The 18,308-nt window shown below is 44.2% G+C and overlaps 1 non-coding gene across 1 annotated transcript; it reads right to left on the bottom strand.

Annotated features, from left to right (window-relative positions):
* Positions 1 to 2,672: 2,672 nt before the first annotated feature.
* On the bottom strand, positions 2,673 to 2,779 carry LOC136524954 (small nucleolar RNA R71). The gene has a single exon (XR_010776299.1). It is a non-coding gene; the product is annotated as a small nucleolar RNA R71 (small nucleolar RNA).
* Positions 2,780 to 18,308: the final 15,529 nt, after the last annotated feature.

The raw sequence follows: 18,308 nt of genomic DNA, 5'->3' as shown, positions 1-18,308 counted from the left end.
GCGGGGTCTATCAGGATGATGAATGGGTGCGGTCCATCAGCACTAAGGCGGCGCTGAATAGCCTAGTGGTGCACGGTGTGCTACCTGATAGGGTGACGGTGGAGTGGCGCCCGACGGTCGATGAGGGCTTCCCTACACCTGCACCGATGATTTGGTCGTGTTCAAAGATTACTTCTTCCGTGGATTTGGTGTTCTAATTCATCCCTTTTTCTAGGAACTGATTGCCTACTATGGCATCAGCCTTTGCAATCTGGGTCCCAATTCCATCTTACATGTTGCCATTTTCATCAATCTTTGCGAATCGTACCTTGGGATCCATCACCATTTTGATCTATTCCACCATTTTTTTGTCTCAAAATCAAGGGAGGGACTGGGTCCCGAGTGGTCAGGGGGGCTTATCTGTAGCTGTAGGATAGGCTGATGAGTGTTGGCGGTCCTTATCGACCAAATTCGACCACCAATTATAGTCCAAAAAGGGAGAAATAAACAATCTTTTGACACATATACCTTAACTATTGACATAGTTCCACTTGTATTGGAGAAAACAGTTTTTGCACGAGACATACTTGAATATAAGGGAATTATAGTCAAATACACCATCAAACAAAGCGCAAAGCAAAGGAATAAAAGTAGAAAGCCCACCTACATGCCAAATCTGGGCCGAGCACCACCAAGGAAGCAACCCAGGCCCAGCCAGCTGCCCACCGGAGCAAGGAGGTGGCAAGCAGAGTAGGCCAGGGTGCGGCCGCACCACCCCCAGCCTGGCTCGGCCCCACCTCTCTCCGACGGTTGCATGGCGGAATGCATAGGCGGTTTTTGTTGGTTTCCTAATTTACTAGCGCCGAAACCAATCTCTCTCATGTATAAATAGATGGGTGGTGCTCTCCTCCAAACACACACCATATTTGAGCCTCTCTCCCTCCACTTGTATCTCTTTATTTTAGTAGTGTTTGGAGCAAGGAAACTTCATTGGAGAGCTTGAACCTCTAAGGGCAAGACTTGGTATGAATAATAAGAAGAGCTCCCTTATGTTCTTGTTCTTATCCTATCAATATAGTTATGTTATGAAATTAGAGCAAAGTACTTATGTTATTCATTTAGCATATGAAACTTTATTCTTAATCTTTCATACATACATGTTTAGACCAAGACCAAAATTGAGGTAGTAGGTTCTACTTTAACATTAGTTTTGATCATTATTTTCTTGTGGGTTCATCGTCCGTCCCTGAGGTGGATGCTCTAGTAAGAGGACTCCTGATAAACACAGACGTTCCTAGCCACCGCTAGAGTAGTAATTGATAGCGTAGACGTGGTGTCTATGTTAGAAGTTACCTTTGTTTGCCTCATTCCCCATGGTTGAGGGGTAGACGACAGGTGGTGATAGCCCTGTCTGTCCCTTGTAATCCCCTAGGTTCGGGTTCGGCATAGAGCTGGAAGCCGAAGGTACTTGGCAGACCAAGTATAAGTCGGTGCCCGAAGTAAGTTTATAGTGACCAAAGATATCTTAACTTAAAATCTCCAACCTTAGAAACTCATGTATTTGTATGAGTATCTACTTAGCATAGCTATATAAGATAAGCTTGCTCCAGTCTAGGTTTATTCTTTTATTCTTTATTCTTTATTTTATCTTTAGCCTTGAGATTGGCTTGAGTGTGTGTGTCACACTATCCAATATTTATCCTGGCTTACCCCTGTTATAAACTTTGGTCTATTATACAGTCATGTTATCTTGACCATGTCCCTACTAGAGACTTTTACACTATGCCTTCCTTTGGGAAAATATAAATGAACGATACCCAAATACTTCCGGATGAAATGCTACAACGATATATCTGTGCGCTTGCGGAAGATTTCTGCATGTGTTTAGAAATATCGTCAAGGCATTTTCTGGTACCATTGCTAGGAAACACCAATCCTAGTAATTGTGCTAAGAAATGCCAATAAGCATTTCTAGCACCATTGTCAGGGATGGACTTAAAACCTCCATACTTGGTAATTACGTTAAGAAATGCCAACAAGCATTTCTAGCACCGTTGTCGAGAAAGGCACTAGTCAAAAGAATATATTAGGACATGTTAATGATGATATGCATGTGTAGTAGCCATTGCCCATAATAGGATAACTTTGCTTATTTTCTCCTATTGTGGATGAAAATAGGATAGTATAAGACAGTTTCGACTTGCCGACGAACTTCACCAAGAATCCAGAGTCATTCCTGAAGAAGGCCCAACCTCATGAGAATCCTCCTTCCGCTACTCCGCCGGCAATCAAACCTGTCATCCAAAGCACCATTCGTACCGAACACCATGGCTAACAAGACACTGCACGAGTACTCCATCCCCATTGTTGCCAACATGCCCGTTGGGCCCATTATCAACATGGGCGATGCGAACTTTGAGTTCAATACTAGCCTAATCACAATGGTTCAGGCAAATCTATTCTGTGGATTGCCTAGTGAGGATGCCAACGCACATCTCCAACACTTCCTGGAGCTGTGCGACACCGTCGTCATGGAGGGTGTCGCACAAAAGATAATCACACTCCGCTTGTTCCCGCTCTCCCTCCTAGGGAGGGCAAAATAGTGGTTCTACATGGACCAGGAAGCTATCGAAATGTGGGCAAAATGCTCCATGGCGTTTCTCACGAAATTCTTCCCCATGGGCAAAACCAATACCCTACGGGGGAGGATTCCAAGTTTCTAGCAGAATGCAATGGAATCCATCCTCGAGGTGTGGGAGAGGCTACAAGAATACACCCTTGCCTGCTCGCATCACAGGATGGAGAATTGGCTCGTGCTCCAGAACTTCTACGATGGGTTAACACCCATATCAAAAGATCACATCAATGCCACTACTTGAGGAACCTTCCTCTCACTCACCATCAATGGAGCTACGGCTCTAATTAAGAAAATGGTGTCCAGTCAATGGTGGGGTGATGAGAGGCTCCAAGATGAACAAAAAAAGGCATGCATACCATGAAGGAGACGGATATGCTTGCTGCAAAAATGGACCTCCTGATAAAAAGGCTTGACGAGCGTGCCCATGAGAAGGAGGCAATGTACAGCACCGTCAAGGCCATGGACTTGCATATGACATGCGAGGTCTGTGGTGAAAGTGGACATTCAGGGAACGATTGCCCTGAGACCCGTGAGGACAACACCTACGACAACAATGGGTTTTGTCCACAAGGAGGTCCATGGTGGAATCAGTCGCACCCACCGTATTAGGAAGGTAACTTTGCTTATAAACCTTCCTTGATAGATCTCATGTTATGACAAGCTCAAATAAATGAAAACTTGACAAAGAAACTTGCCTCTAACGATGAAATATTTGAAAACATTAATTCAAATTTAGAAGGCTTAACCTTTTCCTTCGAAAATCAATTAAGCCTTATTAAAAATTTTGAAACCCAGCTAGCTCAATTTGCCGCTTCAATTCCTGCATATGATTTTGAAAAGATCCCGGGGCACCCCGAGATTTCATTTGAAAATATCAATGCGGTAATCACGAGGGATGGAAAGTCCACTCGTGATCTACCATATCCTAACCATGCAGGGAAAGCCGAAAAAACACATGGGTACAACCCTAAACCATAGGCCTTGAGCTAGCTTGGGGAAGGACCCCTACAAGGTAACGTGTATCTTGCACTCTCATCATTTTCCGTTACCTTGCATAAAAAAAGAGAGAAATAAAAATAATAATAACAATAATAAAAAAAAATGGTTCTCTTATACCATTCAATGTTTTCACCTCTGTTGGATGATTCTTGTTTATCCTTTAATGCTTCCTCTCTCTATGCCGGCATGTTTTGGTTTGGGAGTATTGGTTATACATCTTTTAAATCAAGCATGGTGCTTAGTTTGAAATTTGGATGTAATAATCATGCTCTTATAGGCTTTTTAATTAAAGCATGGTGCTTAGATTAATTAACCTACCTTGATCATATTAGACATGGTGTCTAGTTTGATCATTGAATCAAAACTGCTAGTATATATTTTGGTTGATTTTATGGACTAACCCTTATAGGAATTTATCAACTTCATGAGGGTAAGTCTTTGAGATGACGACAAGAATGAAAACTTGTTTGGTGAACCTGGATTTTAAAAATAATAATAAAATAAATAAAATAAATAATAATAATAATAACAATAAATTTTACTCCACTCCACAAATGTGTAGTAAGAATGTTTAGTTTCTCATTTGTTGAAATGATGAATAGTTGCTCTGTCTTATATTTTGATTGTGCCTAGTTTATAGCATTCCCCAAGATTTGAGTTTATTGGCTAAAAATGTCTCATCCTAAAAACTTGAAACTTGTGGGTTGCAAATGCTTAATCTAGTCTAAGTTGTTGCGGGGTATGTATGGTGCAAATAGAATTTGCTATAACTTTGTTCTAAGAAAGACTTGACATCTGGAGTTTTATTTTCAAAAAGCTAAAATTAAAAGTTCCATAGTGATTTATACTTCCTACCAAAGCCATATGACATGTTCTACAAATACAAAACCTTAGTCATATGATGCTTGTTATCATGTTGAGATTTGTCAAATTATTGTGACCCTTGTTGAAGATCCTTTTCATGCACCCATGATCAAGGCACACGTACACCCACAAATAAAACTGCTAACTCTTACACTTAGAGTTACGCAAGAACATGTTTTTCGCCCACCAAATAATTACCCCATTCATTTATCATGAGTCTCTCTCTCTCTCTCTAAAGTATGGGCTATGCTAATAAAAAATTTTAAATTTATATATACATGCCAAAAGGCATGAGAGGAAAAAAATGCATGCCAAAAGAGCATGAAGAAAAGGGAAGAAAAAGAAAGAAATAAGATAGCCCATACTTTCAAATAAAAGGCATCTCTCCAAAAAGAGAAAGAGTCATGATCAAAGGAGTACAAAAAAGTATTGTAGCATTAGGAAGATTATAAAAATTCCACACACTTGCACATCTTGATCAAAGTGTATGACTTGCATCTCCTTGAGGTCCGGTTTTTGACTTAGCAATATTATGTGACGCAAGTACGCCTTCTTTTATACCTACCCAAAGATCCACATAAGCCATTTAGTTGGTAGGATAAAAACAAAGGCGAACATAAAAAGCCTTTGGTGAGGATCACACACATCTGAGCGACCGAGTGAATCACTTGGGGAACTTAAATTCTTTGCAAAGCTTTCAAAACCTCTGGAAAGAAAGGTGATCAAGGAATGAATGATAAGCAATTCTGTGAACCATTCTATCTTGCAACAGCCTAAGACATGGAGAAGGCTAAAAAACCCGCAGGTAATGAGATAATAAAGGGTGGATAGAATGCCAATTCATTCAACTCAAGGAAGAAAACTTTGTTATATGCATGACACTTTTGAAATGTAATCGGCATTGAAGCAACTCCTGATCAACAACCAATGTCTTAGCTCTTGCTCGGGATGAGCAAGGGGTAAGCTTGGGGGATCTTGTTGGTGGTCCTTATCGACGAAATTCGACCGCCAATTATAGTCCAAAAAGGAAGAAATAAACAATCTTTTGACACATATACCTTTACTATTGACATATTTTCACTTGTGTTGGAGAAAACATGTTTTGCAGGAGTCATACTTGAATACAAGGGAATTATAGTCAAATACACCATCAAACAAAGCGCAAAGCAAAGGAATAAAAGGAGAAAGCCCACCTACATGCTCAATCTAGGCCGAGCACCACCAAGGAAGCAACCCAGGCCCAGCCAGCAACCCACCAGAGCAAGGCGGTGGCAAGCGGAGCAGGCCTGGACACCGCCCCCAGCCCGGCTCGGCCCCACCTCTCTCTGGAGGTTGCATGGCGGCATGCATAGGTGGTTTCCAGTGGTTTCCTAGTTTACTAGCGTCGAAACCGACCTCTCTCATGTATAAATAGATGGGTGGTGCTCTCCTCCAAACACACACCACATTTAAGCCTCTCTCCCTCCACTTGTATCTCTTTATTTTAGTAGTGTTTGGAGCAAGGTAAGCTTCATTGGAGAGCTTGAACCTCTAAGGGCAAGACTTGGTATGAATAATAAGAAGAGCTCCCATATGTTCTTGTTCTTATCCTATCAATATAGTTATGTTATGAAATTAGAGCAAAGTACTTATGTTATTCATTTAGCATATGAAACTTTATGCTTAATCTTTCATACATACATGTTTAGACCAAGACCTAAATTGAGGTAGTAGTTTCTACTTTAAGATTAGTTTTGGTCATTATTTTCTTGCGGGCTCACCGTCCGTCCCTGTCGACGAAATATGGTCGACAGTCTACCCAGGGGTATGCCCAAGGTAGTAGATTGTCGGCAGACAGATGCGCAAGCCACAAACAAGACGATGATGCAAGACATACATGAGGTTTTATCCAGGTTCGGCCACCAAGAAGGCGTAATACCTACGTCCTGCGTCTGATTATATTGCTGTATGTCAATGAGAGATGTTTTTTAGAGGGGTCCCCTGCCCGCCTTATATAGTCCGGGGGGCAGGGTTATAGATCTGGAAACTAATCCTAGCCAGTTACAATTGCCATAGGTGGCCGGATAAGGATTCCTATTCTAACCAACCAGGATCTTGCTTGATCGCCAAATCTGTCTTGACTCCTTACGCGGGACTCCGAACAGGTTGGTTGGGCCGCGCGTCGTCTTTTGGTGGACCGGACCCTCTGATCTGGGCCAGCCCAAGCCTAGCCGTAAGGGTATAGGGGTTAATACCCCCACAGCTAGTCCCCGAGCACCATGTATTATGCTGCGACATGCCATTTTAACCTTCTCCGAACAGTGAGGCTTGAGTTCTTGACATCTCTGACCACCGTTGTCACCAGAGAAGTAGGTTGTCTGAAGAATGTATGGTGCTCTTAAGAAAAAAGAAAAAAAGATTTCTGTCCTGGGAAGTGTGCCCACTTGTATTTCTGAAAAGAAATGTAAGTGCGTCTTGAAGCATAGCGTCCTTGATCACCAGAGGCGTAGGGGGTCGAAAAACAAACACATTCACCGTAAGGTGAAGTGTGCCCACTTAGTCCCCGAGCCTGGTAGTAGGTGACGTAGGCACGTGGTGACAGGGTCTAAAAAGAATTCCCAGTCAAGTCAAAAATCCAATCATAATATAAGCCATACGAGATGCACTAGCTAGTGCATCGTACCGATGTAGTCCCCGAGCTTGCTAGAAGGCAAAGTATAAGCCTTGTAGCAAGGTCTAAATAAATGTCTCTCAACTGTATGTGAGTACAAATCACATGTAGCCGAGGAGAGCGGTCTCCGAGCAGTGGTCAGGACAGTTCCCGAGCACGATAGTAATCCTGACAATCAGTCAAAGCATAGGGGTCGATTAAATAAACACATTCACCACAAGGTGAAGTGTGCCCACTTAGTCCCCGAGCCTGGTAGTAGGTGACGCAGGCACATGGTGCCAGGGTCTAAAAAGAATTTCTACTGGAGTTAAGAATCCAATCGTCGTACAATCAATACGAGATGCACCGGTAGGTGCATCGTACCGATATAGTCCCTGAGCTTGCTGGAAGATGAAATATAAGTCTTGTAGCAAGGTCTAAATAAATGTCTCTCAACTGTATGTGAGTATGAATCACATGTAGCCGAGGAGAGCAATCGTCGAGCATTCTTCGTAACAGTCCCCGAGCACGGTAGCGGTCGCAGCAGTCCTCGAGCACGGTAGTGGTCGGAGCAGTCCCCGAGCATGGTAGTGGTCGGAGCAGTCCCCAAGCACGGTAGTGGTCTGGACCATCCCTGAGCACGAGACATGTAGCGAAGAAACGAATGCCGCTTGTACTATTATTTGGTGTATTTATTTATCTTCTTACTCTATCAAGTCCAATCTGACACGTCTGGTGTGCTTGGCGCCTTTGTAGATAGGGCATGGACCATCTAGGATCTTGGCGTAGTCGGCGTCATAGGTGCGCTTAGCGTGAGGAGCGTTGATGATGTTGACTGAATTGTTAGGCCTACGGTGGCGGTTCTGTCTGCCTCTGGAGCTCTCCGGGCGATCATCATGTCGGTGCTTGCGATCATTAGGGCAGCGGTCGCTCTCGTTGTGGTAGCAGTTGTGGTTGTCGTAGCATCTTTCTTCATGATGGTCATCATGATGGCACTGGGGGCGATCGGAATGGGTGGCCCGTTCAGCTTCCTCGGCGTCTGTGTAGCCGTTTGTTGTCTGTGCCAGCTCACCAATGGTTGTAGGCCTCTTGTGGTATAATTTTCCATGGAGCTGCTCGTAGTAGAGGAGCCCCTTGGTGAATGTGGCAATGGCTTCGCTATCACTGATGTTGGGGATGGGGTTCCTTGTCTTTGAGAAGTGCCTGATGAAGCTACGCAGGAGCTCCCTGAAGGTCTGATGAAGCTTTTCCATGTCATACTTCATCCCTGGCTGCTCGCAGGTGGCCATGTAGTTCTTAGTGAAAACCTTCTTGAGGTCGTCCCAAGATCAGATAGAGTCCTCCCATAGGCTAACAAGCCAGTTGTTCACAGATTAGTTAAGCATGACGGGTAGATAATTTGCCATCACATCTTATCTTCTGCCTGTGGCCCTCACGGTGATTTGATAGAGCATTAACCACTATGCGGGGTTGGCCTTGCCATCATAGGTGTCCACCCCAAAGATCTTGAAGCATGTGGGCCACCGAACAGCTCAGAGTCTTGCTGTGAAGGGACGAAGTCTGGGGGCACTAGGGGCAGGTGGTGGTCGGGCGGCACCGGGTGCTCCATGCTCAACGTCAAACTAGCGTCGACGTTCCATCTATGCATTGTAGCGCATGGCCCTGTGTTTACACCATAATTTGGAAGAAGAGTTACAGGGGTTTGGAAGCTCCCGAAAATCATGTCATCATCAAGGAATCAGCTACGTGGAGATCAGAACTAGTTGATACGGATGCACTAGAGTCAGCTTTCTTTAGATAGCGCCAGCAGATGACGACAAAGGCTACGATCTGCGCTGGGACGAGACATACTAGACTCTACAAAAAGGGAAAGATTAGAGTCCAAGTTATCTTAAATTAGGAATATTTTCATTATACCAAAGATTGTATTGAGTCGTACTCGAGTAAGGTTCATGTTTAGACTCCGTGTATAAATACCAAACCCCAGCTATTGTAAAGACAACAATCAATCAAATACAAAGTCAATTACTTTTTTTTGGCTCCGGCCACCCCTTAGGAGTAGGAGTAGAGTAGATCTCGGTGAGTTCTTCAGTGAGTACGGCTACATCGATCTGGTCGACCTCCACTGCTTGTCTGTAAGTACCGTCATGGTTTATACCTCTGTTCGTATGGTTGCATCGATCCGGTCGACCCCCACTGCGACTCTGGTATAGGCTAGTTATCGATTCTTGTCTAATTCAAGTATGGCCTATGTGATTCTGCCTCACACCCCACTGCTTGAATTAGATCAGGTCAAGTTATCGGGTCAACCTTAGTATGGCAGTCTTTGGTAGATTCATTAAGTTACCGATATTGCTTATTTCTTTCATTGTTTATCTAATTACAGCAATATCACTCTGCCCGATTGAGATTGATCTGGATCGGCCTTATATCTTGTTTAACTCATCGTTTGCTAATCTAAAACTAATCTAATCTACATCTTAAGTGATGAGTTATGTTTTTTATCGGCTATTTTGCGTCAATCTTAATCGTGCATAGCGTGCGGTTAAGGCATGTCCGATCTTGAGTAGATCTATTAGTTAATGAAAACCGTTCCATGGCTCATCATCATGGCCTGTGGGATTCTGCCTCTCACCCCACTGTTGGCACCGTGGAGTGGGGATCATTAGTTAGTAGACCTGTTCCTGAGAAGGCATGACCTTAACTGTGCGCTATGCCTGAATCGGCTATTTAGCCGATATCGAATGCTTTCACGAATAGTTCACATTACGAGATCATTGAAGTAGAGATAAGTTGAAAGATGCGTTAGCCCCATGATCTTGTTATGGTATTATGGCCTACATGATTCTGCCTCATGCCCCACTAATATTAGTAATGAGTTAGGGTTGTCGAGTCTATTGTTGTTTCGACGGCCTGCATGATTCTGTCTCATGCCCCACTAGTCATGGCGATAGAAGAGATCTAACATGTTCATTAGATTTACCTTTATTAAATGGTTAAGAGGTGTTGAGTTGTTTCTTTAAATAAAAGGAGTTCGGTTACTTGTAATAATTGGCTTAGTATAAACCAATCATCATTGATATCTTATTGCCATTGATTATTATTTGCTTAAATAATATTTATCCTGAATGATAACCGATCCTTCTTATACAACCCCATGAGCTTTAATCGATTCATTCTTGTGAACATGCTAGGATCGGCTATTTAGTCGATTTCCTCTCATATCGGCTCTCAGAGCCACACATTTGGGACTGTCTAGCAACATCGGCATGTTTCGCCCTTAATTACTGATAAGCTTTCTCTCCTTGTCAATTGTAGGGTCAAATTGACTGGCATGTCTCGGGAGGATTGCACAAGATCGACCACCCTTGCGCTGAAGCCAGGCAGATCTGCTCCATCGAGCGGACCCATCCGGCTTGCTGCGTGTGTCCTCGGCACAGAGGTGAAAATTCCATGTCGACACACGTTTCTGGCACGCCTAGTGGGACCCCACAATCGTCATGGCGGCTCACAACAATGAAAACATCCTTATGGTACACTATGAAGACCTACCCGATGAGGATAAGGATACCATTGGCAAGGCTACAGAAGAATTTTAGAAGAAGTGTTTGTTGTCCTACACCAAAACACGTGATAGCACAATTATTCAGAAATTTCCACTACCAAGAGTTCTACTACATGGGCAGACAGATACAGTTGAAGCTAAAGACAGGCGTTTCTTTAAAGAAGCCACAGACAAATCTATTCATGATGCCATATCAAGCCGCAATGAAGCTTTTGTTGACGCATTTCACAACGCCATGAAAGAGGTGATTCATGGGATTCTAGTTGGTCAGGTTGGATCAACTTGTTACAACATTCCAGATCCGTTGACTCAAGGGACTAATCAAGTCGGTACTAGCCATCAAGAAGTAGTACCAGCTGGTAATGGTGATGTCCAGACACTTCAAGGTTCATCTGAACAAACTCTAGGCACTGCTATGAATCAGGTACAGTACAATCCTGGACCGTCAATACAACATATACAACAGCCGACAGGGCAAAGTCAGAACTAGATGATCAATTTCGGCACATCAGGCCACATACCATCATCGGCTCAAAAAATAGCACCATCAATTCAAAAGATCCGTAGAGATATAGATCCTTATGTCTATAATCAGAGACTTCAAGCAGCAAGCCAGCAAAGAACCCAACAGATTGAGATTCCACAAGGCTATCACTATGGCACGGATTATAACACTCTCCACATGATGCCAAATCCAGGATATCAAGGCACGTGAGATTTCAATCCACAGATGGGTCAGCAAGTATCGAGAAATCCAAATCCACAAGCTGATGAGTTGCTGCTGAAGGTGACCGAGATGATGAAGAATCAGTTCAGTTTGAAGCCAAAGGGGCTAACCTTTTCATACAAACGTTCATATCCAGAATGGTATGATTTGGTCGCTCTTCCTAGAAATTATAGGCTCCCAGAGTTCGCCAAGTTCACTGGTCAAGACAGTACAAGTATAATAGAACATGTCAGTCGGTATCTTACACAATTGGGTGAAGCATCAGTTGAGGATGCCCATCGTGTTTGTTTCTTCTCCTTATCCTTATCAGGGCCAGCCTTCACTTGGTTCTCGTCACTACCAGTCAACTCCATTACCAATTGGGCTGGCCTAAAGAAGTTTCATACATATTTTTACACTAGGATTGGAGAAAAGAAGATCACTGATCTGACGACCATGAGACAGAGGACTAATGAATCGGGCACTGAATTTCTTTAGAGATTCTGAGAGACTAGGAATTTGTGCTTCTCATTAAGTTTGGCCAATAATTAGCTAGCTGCTTTAGCTGTCCAAGGAATGTTGCCAATGTGGAAGGAAAAGCTGCTAGGACAAGAATTTGACAACTTGGGTCAATTGGCTCAACGAGTAGCAGCACTCAACAGCCAATTCTAGAGTATGCGTAGAGACACTCGATTCCAGAAGAATACCACCATAGCCGAAGCTTATGATCCATACTCAGCAGATGACGGCTATGAAGATGAAGAAAAGGAGGTTGCTGTAGCTGAATGGAATTGGAGCAAGAAGACAGTAATGGTGCCAAATTATTGGGGAAGAGGAGTCGAGGAGAGCTATGACTTTGATGTCACAAAATCGGACAAGCTCTTTGACTTTTTACTTGAGAAGGGCCAGATCAAATTGCCGAACAATCATGTTATGTTGCCCCATGAACAGTTGAAGAATAAGAAGTTCTGCAAGTTCCATAATGCTACTTCTCATTCCACTAATGAGTGTAGAATTTTCTGGCAGCATATACAGAGGGCTATTCAGCAAGGGAGACTCAAGTTGGATACGCCTCAGAACATGAAAGTTGATGATAATCCTTTCCCAAGAGATCAAAATATGGTTGATGTTGGGATATTCAAAGGAAAAACTAAGGTCCTAACATCGGCCAGATCAAGAAAAGATGCAACAGTTGATCCCAAGATGCAAATATTGGCTGATGAATATAGAGAGGTTCAAAAACATCGTGATCAGCAGAAGAGCCGATACGAGCAGGGGGAACATCAAAGGATGGAGCGACGAGGCCACGAGTCACATCTCGGATCCTGTTGAATAAGTGGCGGCAGCAGAAGGGAAAAGATCATCAGCAATGGTTAGAGGATCATGAATACTAGCATCAACTAGAAGAAGAAAGGTATGAAAAGAAGCAAGCAGAATCGCACTGGAATTGTCCTTTCTTCAGATACTGCTGGAATGAAGGTTTGAAATTGCCTACCAGACATGACTGTCCAGAATGCAGTAATCAATATTGGGAGTTTAGGCAATCTCAAATCAACCACCAGTCTATCTATGCCCATAATGCATATCATCATAATAACATGGATCGGCGCTTAAAAAATAAAAGTATTCATGATCGGCTAGGAAAAAGAGTTGTTGACCAAGACTGGGCTGATCATGAAGAAGGAAATAATCAGAGGGAACATGTTTGGCAGGAAGGCCAATGGTGCCCTGGAGGTTTAACAAGGAGCCAGAAGAGAAGAATGCAACGCCTAAGGAATAAGGAGATGGAACAGGCTCAGCCATCCGGTAAAACTCAAGTGTGGCGTACCAAGCAAATAGCTGATAAGAAACAACCATCGGTTAATATCCAATTGGCTTTTCTGTTGCCACCAGAATTCAGAGCTTCGGTGGATCAGGAAGTTTACTCAGACTTCTATGAATCAGAGTATGAAGAGATGGTTACCAAGTTGATGGTTACACACCAAGCGATATTTGATAAGCAAGTCAAACATTGGCACTTGAAGGCTTTATACATGAAAGGTTTTGTTGATGGGAAGCCGATGAACAAAATGTTAGTGGACGGAGGTGCTTCTGTCAATCTTATGCCTTACACTACTTTTCGTAAGCTTGGCAAGGGACCAGGAGATTTGCTTGAGACCGACATGATGCTTAGAGACTTCGGAGGGAATACATCTAAGACCCGGGGGGCAATAAACGTCGAGTTAACAATCGGGAGTAAAACTCTGCTCACCACGTTCTTTGTGATTGATGGAAAAGGCTCATACAGTTTACTCCTCGGTCGTGACTGGATTCACGCAAACTATTGCATGCCATCAACCATGCATCAATGTTTGATTCAATGGCATGGGGATGATGTCGAGGTGGTTCGTGCTGATGAGTCGATGAGCATCGCAATAGCCGATCCGGTGTTTTGGGAAGGGATTAGGAGACTTCGAATGCCTTTCTAGCAAAACATGGGAAGGAGGCTTCATCAGGATTAATAATGAAGGCCAACCGCCAGTTCAAGCAATCGGCTCTAAAAGTTTGTTTTAATCAGTAATCGTGGCTTCGCGTCGGCCATTGAGTTAAGGGAAAATAAACATTGAGTCTTGGAAATGGGTTTAGGCCGACGTATGTGAATGCTGAATTAAAGTGTGAGTGCGATTCAGAGTTAATGGATTTCTTAAGAGAAGTTATATTTCGCTTAATAGGATGCCTAACTCAGATTGATCGATCGTTTGATCTTTGGAATGAAAAATGCATGAAGAGATGTTATTCCGACATCTGAATTTGATAGCTGATTAGTTCTCGGCTCCAATAGCCGGTACCAGGAGGGTATCGCCTCTAGTTCAAAAAGTAAGAATCTTCAAAGATAGTAAAAGCCGATATGATATGTATCGCCTACAGAGCAAAAATAAAAAGCAAAAACAGTCATATGCAAGGATGTCACACTGAAGCACAATCATAAAGGAACAGGAGTCTTCATTCATCGGCTTATCCTAAATACAAACTAGTCAAAGACTTTGTTCACCACATCCTGGGCGAGTGTGATGTCCATGATGGCCTCTGCCACTGTAGTGAAATCTTCTATCAGATCTTTATGTCCCTCAGGGCCATCGTCGGTCGAGAAGCCAAATTCCATGGTTTGGGGATCATGCCCGGTTTGGACCTACGCCGCAGCTAGCGCCACCGACGCACCATGAAAAATGCCATAAAGGGCAATCTCCTGGACATGGACCAGGATGTCTTGGAGACGAGCGTCAATAAGGGAACCCCTGGCATTGATGGCATCCACGGCTGCGTTCGCCGCTAATTGAAGAGACTCCAGTTGTACTGATTGGGCTGGCGATTGCAAAAGAATATCAAGACAAAAGCAATAGAAAACAGAATGGAAACATTCATGGGGCTCATTTTACCTGCTACCACGGCGTCAAACTCCGCCAGCCACGCTTGAACGGTGTTGGTCTCCTCCTCCGCTGCATTAAGAGTAGCCAAAAGGACTCCCAAACGAATCTCTAGTTGGTCATTGTTCCGAATTGCCTCGGAATAGCGGTCCTCGACCGCCCTCCATTCTCGAAAGAAGCGTCGGGCATCATCACCGTCATACGAGTTGGAAGAACCCGACGATGAAGCCGGCGTAGAAGATGCAGCGTTGGCAGGATTGTCAGTCCTAGGAAAAGGGTGAAGGCTGTCATTCACAATGAGCTTATAGGCAAGTCGGAACAGATCATCATCATGAACAGGGGTTGCCAATCTTACCTTATGCGTCGGATACGCTGGTTCATCGGCATGCCTTCTGCTAGGATCTCCTCTGCCACGCGCTTACCTCGATTACCTTCGTCGGCCATGAAGAATGATTGAATCTGCAGAAAAGAGAAATGGAACCGCTGCAATGTTTTGGCAGACGGAAGAAAGCAAAGGAACAGTTGCAGATAAAGAGGCATTTGAAGCCGAAGCCATCGGTTGGTATTTGAAGACATGAAGCGAATAGGTGGATGCCTCGAGACGCGCAAAAGGCAACTATAATTAATAGAAGGCGAAACGCCACTCCACAAATATCGAAATACAATGCTACATGACTGAGGATAGGAGATCGGCGGGCTCTCTTGACAAAAGTCGTGTTTTCAGACCTAAGTGGGATTGAGATCAGGAGTCTGGAATCGGTTATTTTGCCAAAGAATCGGCTTTTTAGCCGAAGCGGAGGTGATCACTCGACTGTAGCGATTTTTTAAACCTCCCGCCTATTCGGATGCCCCTTGGCCAAAGGGGTTTTGCGATCAAACAAACTCCTCTAAACCTGTTTCACCTTTAGGACCAGATCTTCAAAAATGTAAAAGGGAGACAAGACTCTGGGGAAGGCTGAGAATAGGTTGTCCTTGATGACCAAGAGCAGAGGGGCTAATGTGACCGCCTTATGGACTTGTGCATAAATACAATGCAGTCTTTCTTTGGGAAGTTCAAACTGGATCAAGGCGTGCTACGTTGCAAAATGATTTATCAAGCCAAAGTCTACCAGAATTTTGTGATGGATGACTTTAAATACTTGAGGTGCCTTTGGCTGCATGCTCTTAAAAAAAAGCTAAAACCAATAAACTAAGGATTGCAAGGTATTACGATTAAAAGGTCAAGATCAAGCAATTTTCTGAAGAAGACTTAGTCTGGAAAATAAAGTCACCGATCAAGTCAGGGAACAGTAGGTTCAGCGGAAGGTTAGCCAACTAGGAAGAACCTTATCAGATCAAATGTTATGCGCCTAGCGATACTTGTAGATACTGAGAAGAGAAAGACAATTCGGCAGAGCAATCAAATGGGAAATATTTGAAGGAATATTACCCTAACATTTGGATTGATACTAAACAACCGATTTGCTCGGTCGTCAGTTTTAGTAGCCAATACCGGAGGGGTATCATTGCTAACTAGAAAGTACGCCTAAAGGGGTGAAAGCCGGTACAGTGCGTATTGATTATGTCGACAAAGTGATGCGTGTAATGTGGGGGATAAAACAAAGGAGAAATCACTCAAGACGAAGAAATTGTTTGCTAAATACCACCTATTACAAGTTATGGGCTGGAAGACACTTTGCCTACTATATCATCGGCCAGGGTGTTGAAGGCCACGGAGTCAGTGGCGCTAAGGAAATCTTTAGTCAAACGCTCGTGATCCCCAGGGTGCACCGCATCCGAAAAACCGTGAGGAGGAAGCCGAAGAATGTGGCCAGAATGGGCCTGTGCGGTAGCCAACGCCGTGGCAGCACCATGACGGATGCCATGAAGAGCGACCTCTCTGACACGATTTGAGATGTCATATAGGCGAACTATTGGGACAGCACCTCTGGCATTGACAAATCCTGTTGCGTACTCCACAGCTAGTTGAAGGCTCTCCCATTGAGCGGACAAATCTAAAAAGTTCAAAAGGGAGATGATCAGAATCCTGAAGGTGAAGTTGAAAGGAAACAAAGGTTATGATATTTCACCCATGATTCTGGCCTCGACTTTGGCCAATTTATCATACACTGAATCAACCAAGGGGGACGATCAGCATCAAGTCATGGTCAGTGTTGATTCTACAAGAAAAAGACATTCGACAAGACTCTGGCCGTGGCTATCAATGGTGGTGAGCAGGTCATCATTGCCGATCCGCCGCCCTAGGTAGCAAGGAAGCTGGCGAGAAGCTGTTGACAAGGAAGACCCTAGAAGACAAACGATGTCGGCCCTATGAACTGAGGTGGTGGGTGCATCATGGGCTGCACCCTCTCAACGATGAAGGCGCTGGTGCGATGTTACAGATTCATCAAGAGCGCCCTCAGCAGACCTCTTGCTGATTTCCATGATCTCAAGCTTACAACAAAATAGGGACTATATTGAGGATGCGAAGTTAGAGACAGAAATTGATCGACACAATAGGAATTTAGGGGACAGATAACGGAAAGGTAACAGATTCGAACTTATCAGTCCCCCAAGTTACGAAGCATCGTGGAATGGATACAAAGAATTTACATGGACCAAAGGTCAACCCACCAAGGCTTCTTTTGGATTGAAGGATGTCCGGATCCCCATAAGGCCGAGGATCATCATGAACCAAGTCACATCGGCCCATTAATAAGATTATGCCAAAGAAAAGGAAAGGCCGCCTGACTAGCAGATACCCATAGGTTTCTGGGTGACTGGGGAAGCCACTGGAAAGAAGCTTGCGGTTCTCCCGATAGGCATTTGATGGAACGAACAAGGGAAAAGTGTCTACACATTCTAGCCCTTGCAAACACTAGAACAGCACTGCGAGCATGGTGAGAAGGTGCAGGCACGTCACAAGACTTCTTCTAGCCGCAGCAGCTAATCCTCTTGCTCGACAAGGTGCTAGAATGGGCGACACAATCATCCTATGCACAAGAATTCTTCTAGCCACTCAAAACCTTCATAGCAAAAGATGGACCATGGAGGGTCCTGTAACATCCCGGCCCAGGGCTTAACAGGATTAATAGGATACTTATACCAATAAGTTGCAACTTCTTTTCCGGAAGCCCATCTCTAAAGAACTCTGAGATTAAGCGTGCTTGGTCTAGAGCAATTTTAGGATGGGTGACCGACCGAGAAGTCCTTCCCGGGTGCGCATGAGTGAGGACAAAGTGCGCAGAAAAGACTTGTGTGGGTCTGTGAGGGCAGTCTATGTCCTAGAAAAGCTGCCAGATGTAAGCAGGTCCGGCCTTGTAGAGGCGGGACGTTACAGAATGGTATCAGAGCCGACTCTCGTGGTTTCACAGGCGCGTGTGTTGTAGTTGCGCAGGCATGGTGCGCATGGCTGGGGTGGTCCTAGAGTGGTCACACAGCATGGCACATGCGCTGGCACTGGACACATGGATGTGGCCAAGAGGGGACGTTCCTGGCTTGGGATTGACCAACGAGGACGTCGGTCTCTTAAGGGGGTGAGGATG

Source organism: Miscanthus floridulus, chromosome 18, assembly GCF_019320115.1.
Source record: "Miscanthus floridulus cultivar M001 chromosome 18, ASM1932011v1, whole genome shotgun sequence".
Lineage (NCBI taxonomy): Eukaryota > Viridiplantae > Streptophyta > Magnoliopsida > Poales > Poaceae > Miscanthus > Miscanthus floridulus.
Note: the sequence above shows the minus strand (reverse complement) of the source record. Positions and strands in the feature narration are given on the sequence as shown.